Raw genomic sequence first — 23953 nt, forward strand, 5'->3', positions numbered from 1 at the left:
AATTGAAGCAGGAATTAATTTGACTTATAAGGGATCAAGATGAACACAGGAAGGAGTGGAACTGGAATCTTTTAATGTGCAAAATATTGAACTGACAAACAATCAGTTTTTACACTTGAGTTAGTGGTGCTGTAGGGAATCAGTGCTCAACAGTTCTGGAGCTGCAGGACATGATTGATCTCAGAAAGACCAGAACCATAAGCAATTCCAGCTTCCGGTATTGCCCCCCCCCCCGCCCCCCCGCTTCACCATTTCCCATTCCCTTTTCCCTCCCTTATCTGTCCATCACTTCCCCCTGGGGCTCCTCCCCCTTTGCTTTATTTCATGGGCTTCTGTCCTCTCCTATCAGACTCCCCCTTCTCCAGCCCTGTATCTCTTTCACCAATCAACTTTCAGCTCTTTACTTCACCACTCCCCTCCCAATTTCACCTATCACCTTCTAACTCTGACTCCTCATCTTTTTTTCTCCAGTCCTGATGAAGGTTCTTGGCCTGAAACGTCAACTGTACTCTTTTCCATAGAAGCTCCCTGGCCTGCTGAGTTCCTCCAACATTTTGTGTGTGATGCTAGGAATTTCAAGTCTGTTGCTAACCACTCTCCATAAATTACACTGTCCATTGTCTTAAACTCAGATGAAATTCATTAAGAGCAGGTCAAGAGAGCCAGAATTGTTCCCTAACATTCTTTAATCCTCCTTGTACCTAATTTTAAACTAACACTCCAAAGTAATGACCAAAACTTTTTGTTCTGAATATTGTGTAGTATACAGGTGTTCCCCGCTTTTTGAATGTTCGCTTTATGAAACCTCACTGTTACGAAAGACCTACATTAGTACCCTGTTTTCGCTTTCAGAAGGTGTGTTCACTCTTATGAAAAAAAAGCGGCGCGCGATAAAAAATCAGTGCGCGAAAAAATCAGCGCGTGATAAAAAGCAGCGTATGCCCCGAGCAGCCGCTCTTCCCCGGATTCGGAACAGCTTTGCTTTAACACGTGCCTGTGAGCAGCCGTTTGCAAGATGAGTTCTATGGTATCGGAAAAGCCTGAAAGAGCTTGTAAGGGTGTTACACTTAGAGTAAAACTAGACATAATTAAGCGTTTCGATCGTGGTGAACGAAGTAAGGACAACGTGAGTTTGGCTTGTGGAAGCTGCCGAACATGATGTTGAAGAGGTTTTGGCATCCCATGACCAAGAACTGACAGATGAAGAGCTGATGCAATTGGAAGAAAAAAGGATAACAATTGAAACCAAATGAGTAATGATAAAGTACCACTTTAATTTTGAAAGGGTATGTCGGTTTAGGGGGTATTTGCAGAATGGTTTGAGTCCTTACAAAGAACTGTGTGATAGAAAAATGCGCGAGGCTCAGCAGTCAAGCAAGCTTTCCACATCAGCCACAACAGACGACGACCCTCGACCTTCGATATCGAGGCAGGCAGAAATAGAAGAAGGTGACCTGCCTGCCCTGATGGAAACAGACTATGACGCGATGACACCCCAGTGTCCCACCACCCCAACCCCCAGGCCACGGACAGATACCGATTCGTGGAGAATGCAACGGTAGCCAGGAGGCACACGGCACATCTTTAAGAAAAAAGCCAAAATAAACATGCTAATTAATTAGGTGCCGCCGACATGTAATTGTCGGCCCAGATCAGAGACGACGCAGTCGGAAATCGGCACTGATCTGGGCCTACAATTACTTGCCAGGCGGCACCTAATTAGCTTGTTTATTTCGGCTTTTTTCTTAAAGATGTGCTGTGTGCCTCCCAGCTACCGCTGCATTCAGACATGCTTCGCGGCAATGTATCGCTCGGTGGCCTGGAGGGTGGGGGCCACTGCACCAGCCAACCTGCGACGACTCAGCCTAACACACCATCATCAGTGTGCTCGGCGCTGGACCAATGTAGTAAGTGATACTACACTGTACATACATTATTTCTACTTTATATTGGCTGTGTATTTTTACGTGTTATTTCGTATGATTTGGCAGTTTCATAGTTTAAAGGTTACTGGAGAGCATTTGCGCCGGGTTTTTGCCAACAGCACTTGCGTGGGATTTTCGCTACAGAGAACAGTTCAGTAATGATTGTGGAAAAGTATTTCTATTTTATATAGGCTGTGTATTTATCATATCATTCCTGCTTTTACTATATGTTACTGTTATTTTAGGTTTTATGTGTTATTTGGCATGATTTGGTAGGTTATTTTTGGGTCTGCGAATGCTCACAAAATTTTCCCATATAAATAAATGGTAATTGCTTCCTCGCTTTACGACATATCGGCTTACGAACCATTTCATAGGAACGCTCTATCTTTGGATGGCGGGGGAACCTGTATTGTGAAGGTCTATATAAAGTAACTCAGTATTAAAAATCAAAAAATCGCAAATGAAGAAAACCAAGTCTTTGACCTAAAACGTTAGCTCTGTTTTTCCTTCCACATATGTTGCTGTACCTGTTGAGTACTTCCAGCCACTACCTGCAGGAAGTTTGTGTGTCTTTCCCATAGGGTTCCTCTGGGTGTTCCAGTTTCCTCCCACAGTCCAAAGATGTACTGCTCAGTAGGCTAATTGGTCTTTGTAAATTGCCCCATGATTAGTCTAGGGTTAAATCGGAGGATTGCTGGGCGACACAGCTCAAAGGGCTGAAAGGCCCCGTTCTGCACGGTATCTCAATAAACAAACAAATCATTTTCTATTATTAGCCCCTCAAATGAACATTGGTTCTATAATAACAAATAAATATTCACTTCTTCCCACTCATTACAATGATCGCTGGAAGAATGGATCAAAAAACTTGCTTCTGTTTTTCCAATAGGTCCAGGCATCAAATCATTTTACACTCAATCTCCCTGCCTGGACAGAGTGTTCAGGACTGAATCAGGCAATCAAATCAAAACCTGTAATTCCATCTCCCACACCTGTTCCAGATTGAAATTCTGTCCAGATCATAAACAACCAAACTCCGTCATCTGATGAGTAGCATCCCAGAATCACTGAAGCGAGCTTCAGTGGATCATCCTTCCAAAGAACATAATAATTGCACGAATCTGCACAATTCATCCTTTGTCAGAAATGAGAATCTTTAAAATGCATGAATATTTATAGAAAATCACAATACCACTGCCCTTTCTATATCATTACATTGTCCTTCCATTCCATCTCTCACAATGTCCCACCCTCCACCTTCCATCGCATGCTTTAGAATTAGAATCTGGTTTAATACAACTGGCGTACGTCATGAAATTTGTTGTTCTGTGACAGCAGCACAGTGCAATACATTAATTGTAAATTACAATAAATACAGTGGCGTGCAAAAGTTTCTGTTACTGTGAATAGTTAAGTGAGCAGAAGATGAACTGATCTCCTAAAGTCATAAAGTTAAAGGTGAAACATTCTTTTCAACATTTTAAGCAAGAATAGTGTATTATTTTTGTTTTGTACAATTTTAGAGTGAAAAAAGGAAAGCAGCACTATACAAAAGTTTGGGCACCCCAAGAGATTTGAGCTCTCAGATAACTTTTACCAAGGTCTCAGACCTTAATTAGCTTGTTAGGGCTACGGCTTGTTCACAGTCATCGTTAGGAAAGGCCAGGTGATGCAAATTTCAAAGCTTTATAAATACCCTAACTCCTCAAACAATCAGCAGCCATAGGCTCCTCTAAACAGCTGCCTAGCACTCTGAAAATTAAAATAAATGATGCCCACAAAGCAGGAGAAGGCTATAAGAAAATAGCAAAGCGTTTTCAGGTAGCTGTTTCCTCAGTTCATAATGTAATTAAGAAATGGCAGTTAACAGGAATGGTGGAGGTCAAGTTGAGGCCTGGAAGACCAAGAAAACTTTCTGAGAGAACTGCTCGTAGGATTGCTAGAAAGGCAAATCAGAACCCCCGTTTGACTGCAAAAGACCTTCAGGAAGATTTAGCAGACTGTAGAGTGGTGGTGCACTGTTCTGTTGTGCAGTGACACCTGCACAAATATGACCTTCATGGAAGAGTCATCAGAAGAAAACCTTTCCTGCATCCTCAACACAAAATTCAGTGTCAGAAGTTTGCAAAGGAACATCTAAACAAGCCTGATGCATTTTGGAAACAAGTCCTATGGACTGATGAAGTTAAAATAGAGCTATTTGGCCGCAATGAGCATAGGTATGTTTGGAGAAAAAAGGGTGCAGAATTTCATGAAAAGAACACCTCTCCAACTGTTAAGTACGGGGGTGGGTAAATCACGCTTTGGGCTTGTGTTGCAGCCAGTGGCATGGGGAACATTTCAATGGTAGAGGGAAGAAGGAATTCAGTTAAATACCAGCAAATTCTCGAAGCAAACATCACACCATCTGTAAAAAAGCTGAAGGTGAAAAGAAAGGCTTCTACAAAATCTACAATGGATTACCTCAAGAGGTGCAAGCTGAAGGTTTTGCCATGGCTCTCACAGTCCCCCAACCTAAAAATCATCGAAAATCTGTGGAGAGACCTCAAAAGAGCAGCACATACAAGACGGCCCAAGAACCTCACAGAACTACAAGCCTTTTGTGAGGAAGAATGGGTGAAAATCCCCCAAACAAGAACTGAAAGACTCTTAGCAGGCTACAGAAAGCATTTACAAGCTGTGATACTTGCCAAAGGGGGTGTTACTAAGTACTGACCATGCAGGGTGCCCAAACTTTTCCTTCAGGTCCTTTTCCTTCTTTGTTATTTTGAAACTGTAAAAGATGGTGCTTAAAATATTAAAGAAATGTGTCATCTTTAACTTTATGCCTTTTGGAAATCAGGTCATCTTTTACTCGCTTAGCTATTCACAGTAACAGAAATTTTGACTGGGGTATCCAAACTTTAGCATGCCACTGTATATTTTATATTAAATACATATAGTAAACATACGTACATATGCAAACACATATTTACACACATAAATACATATCCATTCATATACCGTATACACATGCATACAAGTAGTGCAAAAAGAGAGCCAAAATAAATAGTGAGGTACTGTTCACGGAGTGTCTCATTTTCATTGTCCATTCATTACTTTCATCATCCATCTGTTTCCATTCCCTTTTTCATTTCATCCCATTTCCTCCTTCCCTCTTTCATTTTCTCATTCCCTCTCATCTCCATTACTCCTCCGGTCATATTTTATTTGTACGATGCATTATTATTGTCAATGGATTGCAAGCTTAGATAGTAGAAAAACAATTTTAGAATTCGCTCATTCTGAATATACTAAAATCACAAACTGGCAACATACATAGTATGAATACTGAAAATCATATGGCAGATTTCAGTTCACATCCACAAGGTACCCGAGAGAGTAGTGTAACCATAATATTCTGCCAAGTTACAGAACCAATTACATCACCAACACTTCACCAAAAAGTGATACAACACAAATGCTTATTTAAAATCAAATCTGATATTTTCCCAACTGGATTAACTATTTCATCTTAGACTGATTCAGACATTGAATATTTCTACACATATTAGCAGGTGATGAAATATAAAACATTACAATCCACCTTGGGACAAATTTTAAAGAGAGAAAGGAAGAAAATATACATGTTAAGGGTTGACAACTGTTGTGGCATATATTTGCAAACATATTCTAATACTATTAACTACTGATACTAAGATGGTAAATGCCATAAACTGTAAAAATTAAACATTTTAATTTAACACCTCAATTTTACATCATTCAAGAATGATGAAAAGGGTGAATTCACAATATTATAAATTACTAATCAACATAGCTATACAGTGAGCTGAGTACATTGAGTAATTTAAATGGGACTTGGAAAATTATTACCTTTACTTGAAAAAGGCTTCAATGTATAATATTAATGTTACCTAAAAGATTCAAAGTACATTTATTATCAAAGCATGTGTGCATGCAGTATACAACTCCAAGATTTGCCTTTCCTACAGACAGTTGCAAAACAAATAAATTAGTTAAGAATAAATCTGTTATATGATATTATTTAACATGGGTCAACTAAGTTTATGGTTTCTTATAATATCCATGTTACATTAAGCTGATATCTGCTTTTCTGAAATAGATATACTCCATACAGTATGCATAGTCACTTGAGAATTCTGTATTCTATCATTATATGGTTGTTGATCTGAAGCTTATTTTATCCTGGTTTAAGTACTAGAAGATATTTTCTGCAACACTAGACTTTTGTTTCAGTAACTGGAATTTTCGTTTGTAAGGCAATATATTCTCACTATATTTGTAGGTGACTTTATTCAGATAAGAATAAATATTAGAACTTCAAATGAACACCAAGAATAATTTATATATAAAATATTATATATTTTTATATTTTATTCATTGTCATATACACAACATTTACATAGGCGCTTTTAAAAAAATCATATTGTAACATTAGATATTCTTGTTACTGGATGCAACTTTAAAAGGATGAAATTACACAACAGCACAGGTCGCAACAGGTATATCAAAACTAGTAGGTAACGATCAGAGATATAGACGAAAGTACATTAAAAACGAATACTGTACTAAATGAAATGAAACTATTTTGTGCCACTTAATGATAGGCTCTTTATTCATTTAAAAAGTATTTTCTGTGCTCACTATAAACAAAGTAGGATATAACTGTAAAACAGTCCATTGCTGGAAGGTCACTGACAATTTATTGCCTATAAAACACTAGCTGACCGGTATAATTTAGTGCATAATTAACTAACTTGTGCTCTCTTGGCAAGAAACTTTATTTCCTTGACTGATACTACAGTTATATCACAATCAAGATTTCAAGAAAATTATTATCTGTGAAAAATGCCAAAAGAATTTCTTATTCAAAATAAGTTTGCCAGCAGTATTTCACAGAATCATTTTAACTGATGTAGTTGAAAAATAGATTGATTCACTCTTTGCCTAGCATTTCAGAAATCTCACTGAAACATTTGCGGAAGGGTCAGAAATATATAAGATATTCCAGGTATCTCCACGTTCATCTAGTTTTGCGAGTGTCAGGTCCAATCATGTATATAGCGTGAAATGGCAACTAAGAGTGTGCCGAGCTTTCGGTAAAGCAGGCTTCTCAATATAGTAAATTAGCCAAAAAGAAATAAAATACAGCCCTAATAAAGTAACAAAAAAAGTTGTCTTTAATTTATGCGGATGAAGGATTTCTAAGACCCCTTTCTCATTTGTACCATGAAAGGCTTGCACTTCACTTTCAGAAGCGGTAACTGACATAGACTTATAATTGGAGATGAGTCCCTCGACAAAAACCTAACTGCTCTTCCAAACTCGTTCTATTCGCTCCAAGGTTACTCAACACCTAAGCACTTTTGTCCTTGTCCTTCACTGCGTTTCAATGTATTGATCCACAGGCATTCACATCAGCACTTTTTTTCTTGACGCCACTAACCTTGACTCTTTAAACATCCAGCAAGGAAATCGCGTCGCTTCTTCCAGGACCACGGACTGGCGAAGCAGGTAGCAACTTCTGACTCTGGTCGGCAGAGGAGAAGTGGCGAGCTCTGTCTCTGTCTCTGTCTCCCTCTCGACCCCAGGTGCACGCGGCGGGCGGCTGTCACAGGGCTCGCCTGCCACGCGCCCACACTGTCAACAAACGCGGTGGTTGCGAGGCTCGGGGGCGAGCGCGAGGCAGCGCGTGACAGCGAGCGCGGGCGAGGCGGAGCGGGGCGGCCCGGCCCGGCCGCTGAGCGGGCGCACCCTCCTGGCCAACCGGCGGCACTGCACCGGCGCGAGGAGGCCGGAAAGGTAGGTTTCCCCAGCTTGGCGGAGCGCCGCAATGCTCTCCACCAACATTTCCTCTAAGTCAACCGCGAAGCACCACCTATTGTAAAGCGAAATCGCACGAATGTGCTCTGCAGACAACTTTAGCTCTGGGTCCAGACAAGTCTGACGTTTTTGTTTTCTAAAAAAAGTGAGGTTACTCAAGCTATGGGGAAGTCCAAACGTCAACCATGACGCCAATAATTTTTCATACCGTCCAAACTTAGGCTACGACCACAAACACAATTCAGGAATGGGTTCGGAGTGCGAGAATACACGTTGTTACATCGACTTTGTATGTGAGATTTCACACACGAGAGATGTATTGAAATGTAAAACGACTTGAAATGTTTCAATGGATCCAAACTACACCACAGGTCAGTCAGCACCTGTAAAGACACTGGGATGAGATGGTGTGTGTTTCATATTTACCAGAATGGTTTTAGTTTAGGAAAATATCCCCAGAGGGCTTGGAAGCCTAAGTTGATATATTAAAGCATTTTTTAAAAACTTTAATTGAATATATTATATTAAATACACATTTGGGTTAATCTAAAATCGACAAAGGAAAAATGATGTGATAATGGATTTTTAATATCCCAGTCCCCAACTTCTGTTTCCCCAAAACAACATACTCAGCTCTTCATCGCTGTCCTATGTTCCTTTCCCTCTTTCTTTCATTTTCCCTGTTCAGTTTTTACCTCAGCACCAATAGCGCTCCTCAATATTTCTTTGTCATTCCTGTTTTCCAGACTGTTCTCTCGGCTTCAAACCCCTTCCCTTGATTAAAATGACAGCCATAATAATAGAAACAGATTCTGGTGTTTTAATGTTAATTTTGTTTGTTTTTAAATTTTACTCCTGTGTAATTTAACAACTTTGGGTGGGAGTGGAAGTAAATTGGAGAAAATAATTTAAAATTGTGATTTTAAGTAAATAAAAGCTATTGAAAGGTCTTCTCTCTCAGACATTATGAATAATGTTTGTTAAGTTAGGCTTTCAATTATTATGTCAACAAATTGCCTCTGTGTCTTGGAATTTATTTCCAATGCAGATTAGTATGTTCCGAACAATCGTGACGTCAGTACTTAAAGTTTATCCAGCTCCACAATACATTCAAATTCAAACAGTGGGTTGCATCCACCACAATATTTCCAGCACTTAGTATAATAGATTCATATGGCATAGAAAGCAGCTCACCTTATTGTTTCTTCCACTGATACTGTCTACACTAATCCCACTTACCCACAGATCACCTTTAAATTTCTCCCTTCTCATCTTAAATCTGAGTCCTCTTGGCTCTACAATCCCCTGCCTTTGAGTCAGGAAGATTCTGACTATCTGTCCTAACTTAGCTCTTCATAATTTTATAAACCTCTGTATTTTCATCATCAACGACTGTAACACTAACTTCTACTTTGGCTTTTAACGTAGCAAAATGTGTTTCATAGCAAAGTAAGTAAATTTTGTCATGGAGCCATGTATGACAAACTTCATTTACTTTTTCACCAGGCAGATGGTGAAAAAAATTAGGTTGTATCTTAGAGGAGAAAAGTGGCTGACGGAGGGCCATGGATACTACAGGCACCATAATTAGATCTGGATATACTCCAGTGGTCAAAATTTGAAAAAATACAGATATTGCAGAAATTGTAGAGCTGGCAGAAATTATTGAAGTAGGCAAGGGCTAGATTGTGAAAATATTTCAAAGCAAGGATAAGAATTTTAAAACTGAAATATCATTTCACCAGCTAGGTATTTGTGTGAGTAAGGCCTTTTGATACTGGTGAGAGTTGGGCCTCGTGTAGGAGAGTACCAATAATCAAGTTTATGGAGGATAGAATGTATTTGGTTAGTCTTATCTAGAAGCAGTAGATGCATAAATGAACATTTCATCAGGAGGCAGAGTTATAAAATGTACAGACTTGGGGACGATGTGGATATGTGGTCAGAATATTGTTGTTCCTCATCACGCCTTGTGGCACATCGGGCACCAACCTTGCTATTTCTTTAGCGTTTGTCTGTTTTTTTTTGAGATTGCATTGCCAGTTCAACACTCAACCCAGCAAGGAGCAGGCCAGGTTTGAACCCAGGACCATTTCCCTCAAGGTACGGTGCTGATGCCACTGTACCACCAGCTGGATAATGAGGACAGAAGCTTCTATAAAAATGTTGTCAAAAAGATAAGAAATAGTCTGAGTATACCAGGGAGATATTAAATAAAAAGCAAGTAAGCATCCTTTATGCTGGAACTGAAAGGCAATGGTTTTTCTAATTCTTAGAAAAAAGATCCACTCATCCACTGGAATAAGCATTGAGAAAAAAAATGATTGTCAAAAAAGATGCTTGCATGATAGTGATGGGTTTTGTAATCGTACAGCATGTTTTTAATTAAAATGGAAAATGCTAGAAACACTGACTAGGCCAGGCAGCATCTTTGGAAAGGGAAACAGTGACCGATTCAGCTGGAAGATGTTTCATCTGGATGGTCTATTGGCATGCTTTTAATGCTGGCCAGTGAATCAGAGGTGGAGATGAGATGCATGAGAAGAGTAACACTAAACTTTTTGAAGTTTGCAAAGCTCCTGCAAAACCAGGATTAGAGTTAGTGTTAGACTCTTGTACAATGACATTATAATCTTGCACTTTAATTGTTCACCTGTGCTGCACTCCATCAGTAGTTTTTTAATATATCCTGCATTGTTATTCTTTTACCTTATTCTAAGTCAGTGGCTCCCAGTCTTTTTTATGCCATGGACCCCTATCATTAACCGAGGGGTCTATGGACTGCAGGTTGGGAACCCTTGTCTAGATCAATGCACTGTGTGATGATTTCATCTGTATAAAACAGTATGCAAGAGAAGCTCTTTACTGTAAAAAAAACATTTTTTTGGCTTTCTAGTTGAAAAAAATGAGTGAAACTTTTTACATATGTCTTGGTACATGTGACAATAATAAGCCTATATTAAAAAAAAATCCGCATTTTTAAATGCAAAGGGTAAGGGAAGCAGGAAAAAATGTAGTAACTTACCACAGGCTGATAAGCCAGTTTTTGGAACAGTCTGTGAATATGATTCTACTATCATATTCTTGTCTGATAATGGAAGGTATTCCAACTTTATGTGCAAACACAACAGTAGCAACAAAAAGTTTGTCCATCATCGTATCTTCTTCTTCATGTGCCTTGTGTGTTACACACTTGGGCAATCATGGCTGGCCACATCGAATGATCCCTCGCAGCGTCAATGATATCTCACACACTTAGATCTCTTAGTTCTTTCACAGTGTCCATATATTTTCTTCTTTGCCTTCTTCTTCCGCATTTCCCAGGCATACGGCCTTGTAACGTAAGGCATTATATTTCTCCCTTTCTGATAACATGGCCAGGAATTTAAGTTTCCTCTCATTTAATGTTCTCATTAAAGATCTTTTTGTATGGGCGCATTGGAGTACTGTCTCATTAGTTACCCTATCTCTAAATGATATTTTCAACATTCTTCTAAGAAACCACATTTTTGTTGCTTCTAAGTTTCTTTGGAGTTCTGGTGTTACAGTCTATGTTTCGGAAGCATACAGCAAGATTGATAAGATGTAACATTTTAGTAGCCTAACCCTTGTTGTCATAGAAATGTGTCTGTTGATAAAAATGGGTTTCATTTTTTTGGAAGTTGGTTTTGGCAATGGCAATTCTTCTTTTTATTTCTACTTTACTTCTAGCATCTTGTGATATAAAGCTACCAAGGTAATTAAAGCTGGACTTTTGTTCAAACTCTTGGTTACCGATGTACAATTGGCAGTTGGAACAACACACATCAAAGTTGCTGGTGAACGCAGCAGGCCAGGCAGCATCTCTAGGAAGAAGTACAGTCGACGTGTCAGGACTAACTGAAGGAAGAGTTAGTAAGAGATTTGAAAGTGGGAGGGGGAGATCCAGAATGATAGGAGAAGAGAGGAGGGGGAGGGATGGAGCCAAGAGCTGACAGTTGATTGGCAAAGGGGATATGAGAGGATCATGGGACAGGAGGTCTGGGGAGAAAGACAAGGGGGGGGGAACCCAGAGGATGGGCAAGGGGTATAGTCAGAGGGACAGAGTGAGAAAAAGGAGAGTGAGAGAAAGAAGGTGTGTATAAAAATAAATAACAGATGGGGTACGAGGGGGAGGTGGGGCATTAGCGGAAGTTGGAGAAGTCGATGTTCATGCCATGTTCACGTCGACTGTACCTCTTCCTAGAGATGCTGCCTGGCCTGCTGCGTTCACCAGCAACTTTGATGTGTGTTGCTTGAATTTCCAGCATCTGCAGAATTCCTGTTGTTAGCAGTTGGAAGTATCCTGCTGTTTTGATATTACCATACGTTTGGTTTTTTTACAGTTGATGGTTAGACCAAAATCTGCTCTTGTTTGTACTACTTTGTCTAGGAGGATTTGTAGGTCTTCTGCAGCACTTGCTATCAGGGTGGTATTGTCTGCATATCTTATGTCGTTTATGTTAACACCTCCAATTTTTATCCCATCTAGGTCTTCTATTTCTCTGAGAATCACTTCACTATAGATATTAAATAATTCCGGTGAGGCAACTCATCCTTGTCTAACTCCTCTTTGAATTTTAGTCCAACTGCTTATATTATCATCAATTTTTACCGTCTTTTGATTCCAATATAAATTTTGAAGCAGTCGTTGGTCCCTTCCATCAATGTTTAGTTTAGCGTGAATTTGAAATAATTTTCCATGTTGCACTTTGTCGAATGCTTTAGTGAAATTAATAAAACATAAAAAGACATCATTTTGATAATCAATTGCCCTTTCTGAAAGCATTCATAGTATGAAAATTGCATTCCTAGTTCCTCTATCCTCAATAAACCCATATTGCAGTTTAGAAGTTTCTGGCATTAACTTGTTTTTAATTCGACTCAGAACAATTCTCAACAACATCTTTATTATGTGGCTCATAAGACTGATAGTTCTATAATTTTCGCAGTCAATAATTCCAGGAATTTTTGGCAGAGTTATAAATACTGATTTCAAGAGATCGTCAGGAAATACACCAGACTCATATATGCCGTTAAACAGTTCAAAAAGAATATCTATGCCCAGATCTTCTCGGGGTTGTATCGTTTCCACTGAAATTTCATCAGGTCCAGTGGCTTTACCAGGTTTCATGCTTTTCATTGCTTTAATTATTTCTTCTTTGGTAATAGGTGGGCCAGAATTAGGGTGTTTAATATCTGGGGGTTCCCCTCTATTATCTTCAAAAAGCTGCTCTATATACTGAATCCACCTCTCACATACTTTATCTGGATCTGTAGGTATGGATCTTTCTGCTGATCTTATGCATCCTGTACAGGAGGTTTTCTTAATTCCAGCAATTTCCTTAATTTTCTTGTTCATTTCTTTGGCCTTCTACTTCATTGCATTTTTGAGTCAGCCATTCTTCCTTTGCAATATTGCATAATCGTCTGAACTGTCTGTCTAGCTCTCTGTATAGCACAACATTATTCTTCACTAACCTTCTTTGACCTTGCCATTAATTAGTGAAAAATTCTCATCATTCACTCTTGAATTCGCATATTGGGGACATTGAAATTGTCAATAAAATATATCAGCATGGCAGTGACAAGTGCTTTAAACTATATGTATGAAAGTTATTGGCATTTTCTTGTTTAATATTACTGATGGGCAGTGGTTAAATGAGAAATTGGAGAGAATCAAAATCGGATTCTTTAAATCTGGTTTCACAACCTGGGGTCCAAGAACACCTCAGTTAATGGTAGTGGTCCATGGCATAAATGTGGTTGGGAACCTTTGTTTTAGATAAAGCAGTGGTAATGCTGTGGGTGTGGGAGGAAAAGGCAGTGGGATCCTTTGACTATGACCATATAGGTAAGAATGGAAGCAGACAAGTTTAGTTCTATCAAAATGGACGGTGTTGATGGAGAGTTGAATCTGGATGCTGTATAGTTAAATAGGTCAGCAGATTTAACAAGATGAGAAGAGGTTGATCAACTTTGTTACAGAGACACCAAATATTCTTCATGAATCGGGTAAGAGTAACCCTCTCAAAGTACAAAATTATAAGTCTGATTGGGATTCCAACGGGGATTTCTGGGATGGATGGGCACAGATTACTGAGATGACAGGACGTTGTAGGACACTGGGTGAATAAAGGAGTGGGGAAGATAGAACATAATTTTCAAGTACAGCAGGCAGAGGTTTGGTTTTTTAATGAGACAGTCCAGTTTCTGAAGACTTGAGAACTTTTGGCAAAAGAGAGCAGGAAGGAAATCTGGTGAGAATAGAAATGACAGAATAGGAGATGGGTCCTACAGCGAAGATGGTCTCAGTGTAAGGGGGAGATGGGAGAAAATTTTGAAATATGAGAGTTCAGAGCTGCAGAAATTCACCCCAGAAAATGTGGGCAGATATAGGATTAGTGTTGTGGGTGATGATGATCAGCATGTACTTGGAGTCTGAACAGCTCTTTTCTGTGATGTCTCTGACTCTGCAGAACTTTGATCTGCCTGACCTAGGAGGAGGGAGAACTAGATTAGATAGACCCAGTCTTAATAATAAAGAAATATGCAAAGCCCACAGTCTTTTTGTTGGAGAAATGGAGGACAAAGTCAACAGATACGGGGTTAAGGAAATAGCTTGCAGTGCAAAAAGGAGCCAGGGAATATCACTGTTTTCCAGGATACTACCAGAAGTAAATATTTTACAGACAAGAAAAAGGCTCAAATGGAACTTCACCTGATTTAACAAGATTGCTTGTGAATAGTTAATACTGTGTACCAATGATCTTAAATGAGAAGTGATTGGTGCCTTACCAAAGTGAGTGGTTAAGCTGAAAGATCTACTTTTATTGGTGACAAAGAGTGAGTGCTTGCTCAAGTGGATTAGATAGATTACTTTAGATCCAATCTTGAGTGAGAGTAAGAAAATTAATTCTGTGATATTTGTCAAAATATCCCTTGGTGTTAAATGTAAGTAATTTTCAAACAGAAAAGGAATGCATTGCAAATCCTACTATAGGCAGACAATACCACTTCTGGAGAAGTCAATCAATATAATTTTAGAACACTTAGTAATTCTTCATAGGTCACCATTCAGTCTTGAACTCATTATAGAATATTTTCTAACTTGTTATATAAACACTGAAGTACTAACTAGAATCATATTCATTATCATGTCTTAATAGTGTAGCATCAACTTCTTTAAACTAATCAAAATGGGTTGCAACATCCTGGAAATTATTATACAGTTTTCTTGTACTCACAGAACTCTGAGTATTTGTTCAATTCACTTTGCTCCATCTCCAAATGGTATTTGGTTTGTGTCTCAACTTTGAGTAAAATATAAGTTAATTTGAAGAATCTCCTTTGAATTCTGTGCAGAGTATTTTCAAAGTTCAAAATAAATTTATTATCAAAGTACGTACTGTATATGTCACCATGTTCTACCCTGAGATTCATTTTCTTGCAGGCATTCACAGTAGAACAAGGTACAGTGGAATCAATGAAAAACAGCACATAAAGATTGACAAACTATGCAAATACAAAAGAAACAAGTAGTAATAATAAATAAATACACACATACTACTGAAAATATGAACTGTAGAGTCTTTGAAAGTGAGTCTATAAGTTATGTTCAATGATCAGTTAAGTGTTATGGTGAGTGGAGATGTCCACAGTGGTTTAGGAACCTGATGGTTGAAGGATAACAACTGTTCCCTGAACCTAAGGTTCCTCTACCACCTTCGTGATTGTAACGGCAAGCATGGCCTATATGGTGGGGACCCTTCATAATGGATACTGTACTGCTTTCTGGTGGCAGCACTCTATGTAGATGTGCTCAGCAGTGGGGAGGACTTTTCCTATGATGAACTGGGCTGTATCCACCACTGTTTTAGACTTTTCCGTTCTTGGGCACTGCTGTTTCCATTACCAGACTGTGATGCAATCAGTCAGGATACTCTCTATCATACATCTATAGAAGTTTGTTAAAGTTTTAGATGACATGCAAGATCTTTACAAACTTCTAAGAAAGCTGCCATGCTTTCTTTGTAAAGGCACTTGTGTGCTGAACCCAGAAAAGATCCTCTGAAATTATAGCACTGAGGAATTTAAGGTTGCTGACCCTCTCCACCTCTGTTCCTCCAATGAGTTATGGCTCATGGACCTCTGGTTTCCTCCTTCTAAAGTCAATAATCATCTTCTTGGTCTTGTTGATATTGAGTGAAAGGTTGTTGTTGTGGCACCACTCAACCAGATTTTCAATCTTCCTTCTAGATGCTGATTTGTTGCGATTCTTGATTTGGCCAACGACAAACTTAAATATGGCATTGAAGCTGTGCTTAGCTACGTAATCATATGTGTAAAGTGAGTATAGTAGGGGGCTAAACACACAGCCTTGTGGTGCACCTGTGCTGAGGAGGTTGTGGAGGAAATGTTGTTGCCAATCCAAACTGATTGGGGTCTGCAGATGAGGAAATCGAAAATCCAGTTGCACAAGGAGGTATTGAGGCCTAGGACTTGAAGCTTATTGATTAGTTTTGAGTGGATAATTGTATTGAAAGCTGAGCTGCAACAAAGAACATCCTGATATATGCATCTTCACTGTTCATATGTTCAAGAATTGAGTGAAGAGCCAATGAAATGGCATCTGTTCTGGACGTGTTGTGACGATAGGCAAATTGGAATGGATCCAAGTTGCTTCTCAGGTAGGAGTTCATATGTTTCTTCACCAACCTGCAAAGCACTTCTTCACAATGGATATAAGTGCTACTGGATGATAATCGCTGAGGCAGATTACCACATTCTTCTTTGGCACTGGTATAATTGATGCCTGCTTGAAGCAGCTGGGTACCTCAGACTGCTGAAATGAGTGGTTAAAGATATTGGTGAACACTCCAGCCCAGGTCTTTACATCAGCACAGATGTTTAATAATTGGCCAGGATCCCCATCTGGGTTGGATGCTTTCTGTGGATTCACTTTCCTCAAGAATGCTTTCATGGTGGCCTCAGAGACTGAAATCGCAGGTTGTTCAGGAGCTGTGAGAGTTTGTGAAATTGCCTGCATGTTTTCATGAGCAAAGCGAGCATAAACGGCATTAAGCTCATCTGGGAGCGAAGCCTTGTCACCTAGTATGTTGTTTGCTTTCACATTGTAGGAGGTGATAGCATTTAATTCCTACCACACTCTTGAGCATCCTTCACTGATTGAGGTTTGGTCCAGAATTGCCACTTTGCCTGTGAGATGCCTTTCTGGAGATTGTACCTGGACCTCTTGTATCCTTCTTGGTCACCAGACCTGAAAGCCACTGATCTAGCCCTCAGCAGTTTGAGGAACCTGGGCATCTGGTTGGGGAAGACTGAAAGATCTTGTGGGAACATACTCATCTATGACTGTTTTTAAAAAGTCCATGACAACCGTGGCATATTCATTCAGATCCTCTGATGAATCCTTGAATATAGCCCAATTACTGACTTAAAGCAATCCTGTAACCCTCCTCAGCCTCCACAATCACTCTTTGTTTCCTTAACTCTGGAGGCTTGAATTAGCCTCTGCCTGTATGTAGGTATGAGGAGGACAGGTAAGTGATCAAATTTACTGAAATGCGGTCTCAACATAGAATGGTAGGCATTCCTAATTGTACTGTAACATTGGTTGAGGGTGTTAGAACCCCCGGTGCTGCAGGTGATATGTTGATGATAGTTGGGCAGGGTTTTCTTAAAACAAGCCTCATTGAAGTATCTGATAATGATTTGTAAGGTGTCAGAATTTGCTGTTTCTCATTTGCTAATCGTGGCACTCAATGCATTAGTGCTTGTTTATCATCTGCTTTTGGCAGTATGTAAGCTGTGGTCAGAATCATAATCATATGTTAATGCCCAGCAAGTTACTGACCCTTTCCATCTCTGATACCCCAGTGAGGAGTGGCTCATGGCCCTCCAGTCTCCTTCTTCTGAAGTCAATAATCAGCTCCTTGGTCTTGCTGACATTGAATGAGAGGTTGTAGTCATGGCACCAATCTCTCTCCTATTAACCGATTTGTCACCACCTTTGAATCAGCCAAAAACAGTGGTATCATCAGCTAACTTAAATATGGCATTCGACCTGTATTTAGCCTCATGGTCTTAAGTATAAAGTGAGTACAGCAGGGGACTAGGAACGCAACCAAGTGGTGTACCTTTGCTGATAGTGATTGTGGAAGAGATGCTGCTAATCTGTACTGACTGGGATCTGTAATTGAGGAAATCGGGGATCCAGTTACACATAGAGCAGTGCCAAGGCCTAGGACATGGAATTTATTGATTAGTTTTGAGGGGTTGATAGTGTGAAATACATAACTGTATTTAATGAACAGAGCATCCTGATGTCTGTATCTTCACTGTCTAGATGTTACAGAGCTCTGTGGAGAGCCAGTGAAGTGGCATCTGCTGTTGACTTGTGACATTAGGCAAATTGGAGCATATCCAAGTCACTTCTTAGGTTGGAGTTAACATGCTTCATGACCAACATCCCAAAGCATTTCATCACAGTGGATGTAAGATCTGCTGGACGATAATCATTGAGGCAGGTTACCATATTCTTCTTGGACATCAGTGTAATTGAAGCTTGCTTGAAGTAGGTGGGTTCCTCAGAATGCTGAAGGTGGAGGTTAAAGATGTAAAAAAAACACTCCAGCCGGTTGATAGCACATGTCTTCTGTACTCAGTCAGGTACACTATCTGGGCCAGATGCTTTTAGTGGGTACGTCCTCCTGAAGACTGCTGGTATTTTGGTCTCAGAAACTGAAATTACATGTCATTGGGTCTATGGGAGTTTGTGAAGGTGCTTCCACGTTTTATTGGTCAAAGTGAACATAAAAGACATTGAGCTTATCTGGGAACAAAATCTTATTGTCATTTTGTTGTTTGGTTTTATTTTGTAAGAGATGATGGCATTCAATCTCTACCACAGCTGTCAAACATCCTTCTGTGTTTCAAGTTTGGTCTGAAATTGCCATTTTACATATGAGATAGTTTTCTATAGGTCATGTCTGGAACTTTTTCCTCTTTCCTGGGTTGCAAAATTTGAACGCCATCATCTAGCCCTCAACAGATTACGGATCTTTTGGTTCATCCAGGGTTCTGGTTGAGTAACATCCTGAGTGATTTTGTGGGTACACATTTGTGTCTTTATAAAGTCCATGACAACTGTAGGATATTCATTCTTATTTTTGGCATATAATCAAGTGCATCAAAACAGCAGAGCTCACACAGCTAACGGTACATGCTAACGGTTTAAAAAGTTCATGTGCTTGGCGAGGTAAGTGGGTGAGTAGACTTATTTTTCCTTATTTCATTCCTGTAGAATTAGGTAGCATGTCTGCAGGGTTAGTGCTTTGTTCAGGGTGTCAGATGTGGGAATCCTGGGAGACCTCCAGCCTCCCTGATGGCTACACCTGCGTCAGGTGCACCGAGATGCAGCTCCTCAGAGACCGCGTTGGGGATCTGGAGCTGCACCTTGATGACCTACTGCTTATTAGGGAAAGTGAAGAGGTGATAGACAGGAGCTACAGGGAGATAGTCATCCCTAGGCTACAGGGGTCAGAAAACTGGGTGACTGTCAGGAGAGGGAAGGAAATTGCCCGGATAGTGGAGAGCACCCCTGTGGCAGCCCCCCTCAGCAACAAGTATCTTAGAAGGGAAACTCGGAAGTGTCAGTATTACAGTTGAACAAACGGAATTATGGTGCTATGAGGGAGGAGCTGGCCAAAGTTCAATGGAACAATACCCTAACAGGGATGACAGTGGAACAGCAATGGCAAGTATTTCTGGGAATAATGCGGAAGGTGCAGGATCAGTTCATTCCAAAGAGGAAGAAAGATCCTAAGGGGAGTAAGGGGAGACCGTGGCTGACAAGGGAAGTAATGGACAGTATAAAAATAAAAGAGAAGAAGTATAACATAGCAAAGACGAGTGGGAAGCCGGAGGATTGGGAAACTTTTAAAGAGCAACAGAAGGTAACTAAAAAGGCAATACATGGAGAAAAAATGAGATACGAAGGTAAACTAGCCAAGAATATAAAGGAGGATAGTAAAAGCTTCTTTAGGTATGTGAAAAGAAAAAAAATTGTTAGGACCAAAATTGGGCCCTTGAAGACAGAAGCGGGTGAATTCATTATGGGGAACAAGGAAACGGCAGACGAGTTGAACAGGTATTTTGGATCTGTCTTCACTAGGGAAGACACAGACAATCTCCCAGATGTAATAGTGGCCAAAGGACCTAGGGTAATGGATGAATTGAAGGAAATTTATATTAGCAAGGAAATGGTGTTGGATAGGCTGTTGGGTCTGAAGGCTGATAAGTCCCTGGGCCCTGGTGGTCTGTATCCCAGGGTACTTAAGGAGGTAGCTTTAGAAATCGTGGATGCATTGGTAATCATTTTCCAATGTTCTATAGATTCAGGATCAGTTCCTGTGGATTGGAGGGTGGCTAATGTTGTCCCTCTCTTCAAGAAGGGAGGAAGAGAGAAAGCAGGGAATTATAGACCGGTTAGCCTGATGTCGGTGGTGGGAAAGATGCTGGAGTCAATTATAAAAGATGAAATTATGACACATCTGGATAGTAGTAACAGGATTGGTCCGAGTCAGCATGGATTTATGAAGGGGAAATCGTGCTTGACTAATCTTCTGGAATTTTTTGAGGATGTAACTATGAAAATGGACAAGGGAGAGCCAGTGGATGTAGTGTACCTGGACTTTCAGAAAGCCTTTGATAAAGTCCCACATAGGAGATTAGTGGGCAGAATTAGGGTACATGGTATTGGGGGCAGAGTACTGACATGGATTGAAAATTGGCTGGCTGACAGAAAACAAAGAGTAGCGATTAACAGGTCCCTTTCGGAATGGCAGGCAGTGACCAGTGGGGTACCGCAGGGTTCAGTGCTGGGACCGCAGCTGTTTACAATATATATTAATGATTTAGATGAGGGAATTAAAAGTAACATTAGCAAATTTGCCGATGACACAAAGCTGCGTGGCAGTGTGAAATGTGGGGAGGATGTTATGAGAATGCAGGGTGACTTGGACAGGCTGGGTGAGTGGGCAGATGCATGGTAGATGCAGTTTAATATGGATAAATTTGAGGTTATCCACTTTGGTGGTAAAAACGAGGAGGCAGATTATTATCTAAATGGAGTCAAGTTAGGAAAAGGGGAAGCACTACATCAGTCACTGAAAGCAAGCATGCAAGTACAGCAGGCAGTGAAGAAAGCTAATGGCATGCTGGCCTTCATAACAAGGGGAATTGAGTATAAGAGCAAAGAGGTCCTTCTGCAGCTGTAAAGGGCCCTGGTGAGACCACATCTGGAGTACTGTGTGCGGTTTTGGTCTCCAAATTTGAGGAAAGACATTCTTGCTATTGAGGGAGTGCAGCGTAGGTTCACAAGGTTAATTCTGGGGATGGCGGGACTGTCATATATCGAAAGATTGGAGCGACTGGTCTTGTATACTCTGGAATTTAGAAGGCTGAGAGGGGATCTTATTGAAACATATAAGATTATTAAGGGATTGGACATGCTGCAGGCAGGAAGCATGTTCCCGCTGATGGGTGAGTCCAGAACCAGAGGTCACAGTTTAAGAATTAGGGGTAGGCAATTTAGAACAGAGTTGAGGAAAAACTTTTTCACCCAGAGAGTGGTGGATATATGGAATGCTCTGCCCCAGAAGGCTGTGGAGGCCAAGTCTCTGGATGCTTTCAAAAAAGAGATGGATAGAGCTCTTAAAGATAGCGGAATCAAAGGTTATCGGGATAAGGCAGGAACTGGATACTGGTAGTGGATGATCAGCCATGATCACATTGAATGGCGGTGCTGGCTCGAAGGGCCGAATGGCCTACTCCTGCACCTATTGACTATTGTCCATTGTCTATTTTGGATGCTATTGAGGGGGATGACCTGACAGGGGACAGCCACGGTGACTGGGTCTCTGGCACTGAGCCTGGTGCTGTTGTGCAGGAGGGAAGGAGGGAGAAGAACAATGTGATAGTCATAGGGGATTCAATAGTCAGGGGAACAGACAGGAGATTCTGTGACCCTGATAGAGATACCCGCATGGTGTGTTTTCTCCCAGGTGCCAGGGTATGGGATGTCTCGGATTGGGTCCAGAATGTTCTGAAGGGAGAGGGCGAGCAGCCAACTGTATTGGTATGTGTTGGTACCAATGACATAGATAGGAAAAGGGAGGAGGTCCTGAAGAAAGATTTCTGGGAGTTAGGAAGGAAGCTGAGAAGCAGGACCTCCAGGGTAGTAATCTGGGGATTGCTACCTGTGTCACGTGCTAGCGAGGGCAAGAATAGTGGGATCAGGCAGATGAATGTGTGGCTGAGAGACTAGGGCAGGGGGCAGGGCTTCAGATTCTTGGATCATTGGGATCTCTTCTGTGGAAAGTATGACCTGTTCAAAAAGGACGGGTTACACCTGAACCCGAAGGGAACCAACATCCTGGTGAGAAGGTTTAATAGAGCTGTTAGGGGGGGTTTAAACTAATTTGGCAGGGGGATGGGAACTGGAATGATAGCGCAGAGGAAGGGGTAAACAGAAATAAATCTAAGATAGTGAGCGGTAAAGATGTCAGGAAGGGCAGGCAGGGGATGAGGCAAATTTGTAACCATTGGGATGAGTTGCAGTGCAATCAAAGCAAAAATTACCAAATACTGGACTTAAGGTGTTCTACTTAAATACACGCAGCATAAGGAAGAAGGTGGATGATCTTGTTGTACAGCTACAATTGGCAGGTATGATATTGTGGCCATCACTGAGACGTGGGTAAAGGATGCATGCATCTGGGAGCTGAATGTCCAACGATACACGGTGTATCGGAAGGATAGGCAGGTAGGCAGAGGGGGTGGCGTGGCTTTATTGGTAAGAAATGATATTAAATCACTAGAAAGAGGTGACACAGGATCAGAAGGTGCAGAATCTTTATGGGGTGAGATAAGAAATCGCAGGGGTAAAAGGACCCTGATGGCAGTTATTTATAGGCCTCCAAACAGCTGCAGGGATGTGGACTACGAATTACAACAGGAAATAGAAAAGGCTTGTCAGAAGGGCAGTGTTATGATAATTGTGGGGGATTTTAACATGCAAGTGGATTGGGAAAATCAGGTCGGCACTGGATCTGAAGAGAGAGAATTTGTAGAATGTCTACGAGATGGCTTTTTAGAACCGCTTGTTGTTGAGCCCACTAGGGGATCTGTACTGGATTGGGTATTGTGTAATGAACCAGAGATGATTAGAGAGATTGAGGTGAAGGAACCCTTAGGAGGCAGTGATCATAACATGATTGAATTCACTGTGAAATTTGAGAATAAGAAGCTGAAATCCAATGTGTCGGTATTTCAGTGGAGTAAAGGAGATTACAGTGGCATGAGAGAGGAACTGGCCAAAGTTGACTGGAAAGGGACATTAGTCGGAAGGACGACAGAGCAGCAGTGGCTGGAGTTTATGCGAGAAGTGATGAAGGTGCAAGACAGATATATTCCAAAAAAGAAGAAATTTTCGAATGGAAAAAGGATGCAACCGTGGCTGACAAGAGAAGTCAAAGCCAAAGTTAATGCAAAGGAGAAGGCATACAAGGAAGCAAAAATTAGTGGGAAGACAGAGGATTGGGAAGTTTTTAAAAGCTTGCAAAAGGAAACTAAGAAGGTCATTAAGAGGGAAAAAATGAACTATGAAAGGAAGCTAGCAAATAATATCAAAGAGGATACTAAAAGCTTTTTCAAGTATATAAAGAGTAAAAGACAGGTGAGTGTAGATATAGGACCGATAGAAAATGATGCCAGAGAAATTGTAGTGGGAGATAAGGAAATGGTGGAGGAACTGAACAAGTATTTTGCATCAGTCTTTACTGAGGAAGACATCAGCAGTATACCAGACAGTCAAGGGTGTCAGGGAAGAGAAGTGTGCACAGTCACAATTACGACAGAGAAAGTACTCAGGAAGCTGAATAGTCTAAAGGGAGATAAATCTCCCAGACCAGATGGAATGCACCCTCGTGTTCTGAAGGAAGTAGCTGTGGAGATTGCGGAGGCATTAGCAATGATCTTTCAAAAGTCAATAGATTCCAGCATGGTTCTGGAGGACTGGAAGATTGCAAATGTCACTTTGCTATTTAAGAAGGGGGAAAGGAAGCAAAAAGGAAGTTATA

At 40.6% G+C, this 23953-nt stretch overlaps 2 protein-coding genes across 4 annotated transcripts in view; one reads left to right on the plus strand and one right to left on the minus strand.

The window, feature by feature from the left end:
• Window positions 1-7657, minus strand: part of pparg (peroxisome proliferator-activated receptor gamma) — a 148068-nt gene extending 140411 nt beyond the window's left edge. For 2 of the 3 annotated variants that reach the window (XM_063068162.1, XM_063068160.1), the window contains exon 1: window positions 7396-7657. The gene's annotated coding sequence lies outside the window, so the exon portion shown is untranslated. The remainder of the gene's footprint in view (window positions 1-7395) is intronic. The other variant, XM_063068159.1, reaches the window with a different exon arrangement.
• The window catches only part of LOC134356916 (metalloproteinase inhibitor 3-like), a 154516-nt gene continuing 138191 nt past the window's right edge, over window positions 7629-23953 (plus strand). Inside the window, exon 1 of the mRNA XM_063068165.1 lies at window positions 7629-7751. The gene's annotated coding sequence lies outside the window, so the exon portion shown is untranslated. The remainder of the gene's footprint in view (window positions 7752-23953) is intronic.

The sequence above is a fragment of the Mobula hypostoma genome, chromosome 15 (assembly GCF_963921235.1).
Source record: "Mobula hypostoma chromosome 15, sMobHyp1.1, whole genome shotgun sequence".
NCBI classification, from domain to species: domain Eukaryota; kingdom Metazoa; phylum Chordata; class Chondrichthyes; order Myliobatiformes; family Myliobatidae; genus Mobula; species Mobula hypostoma.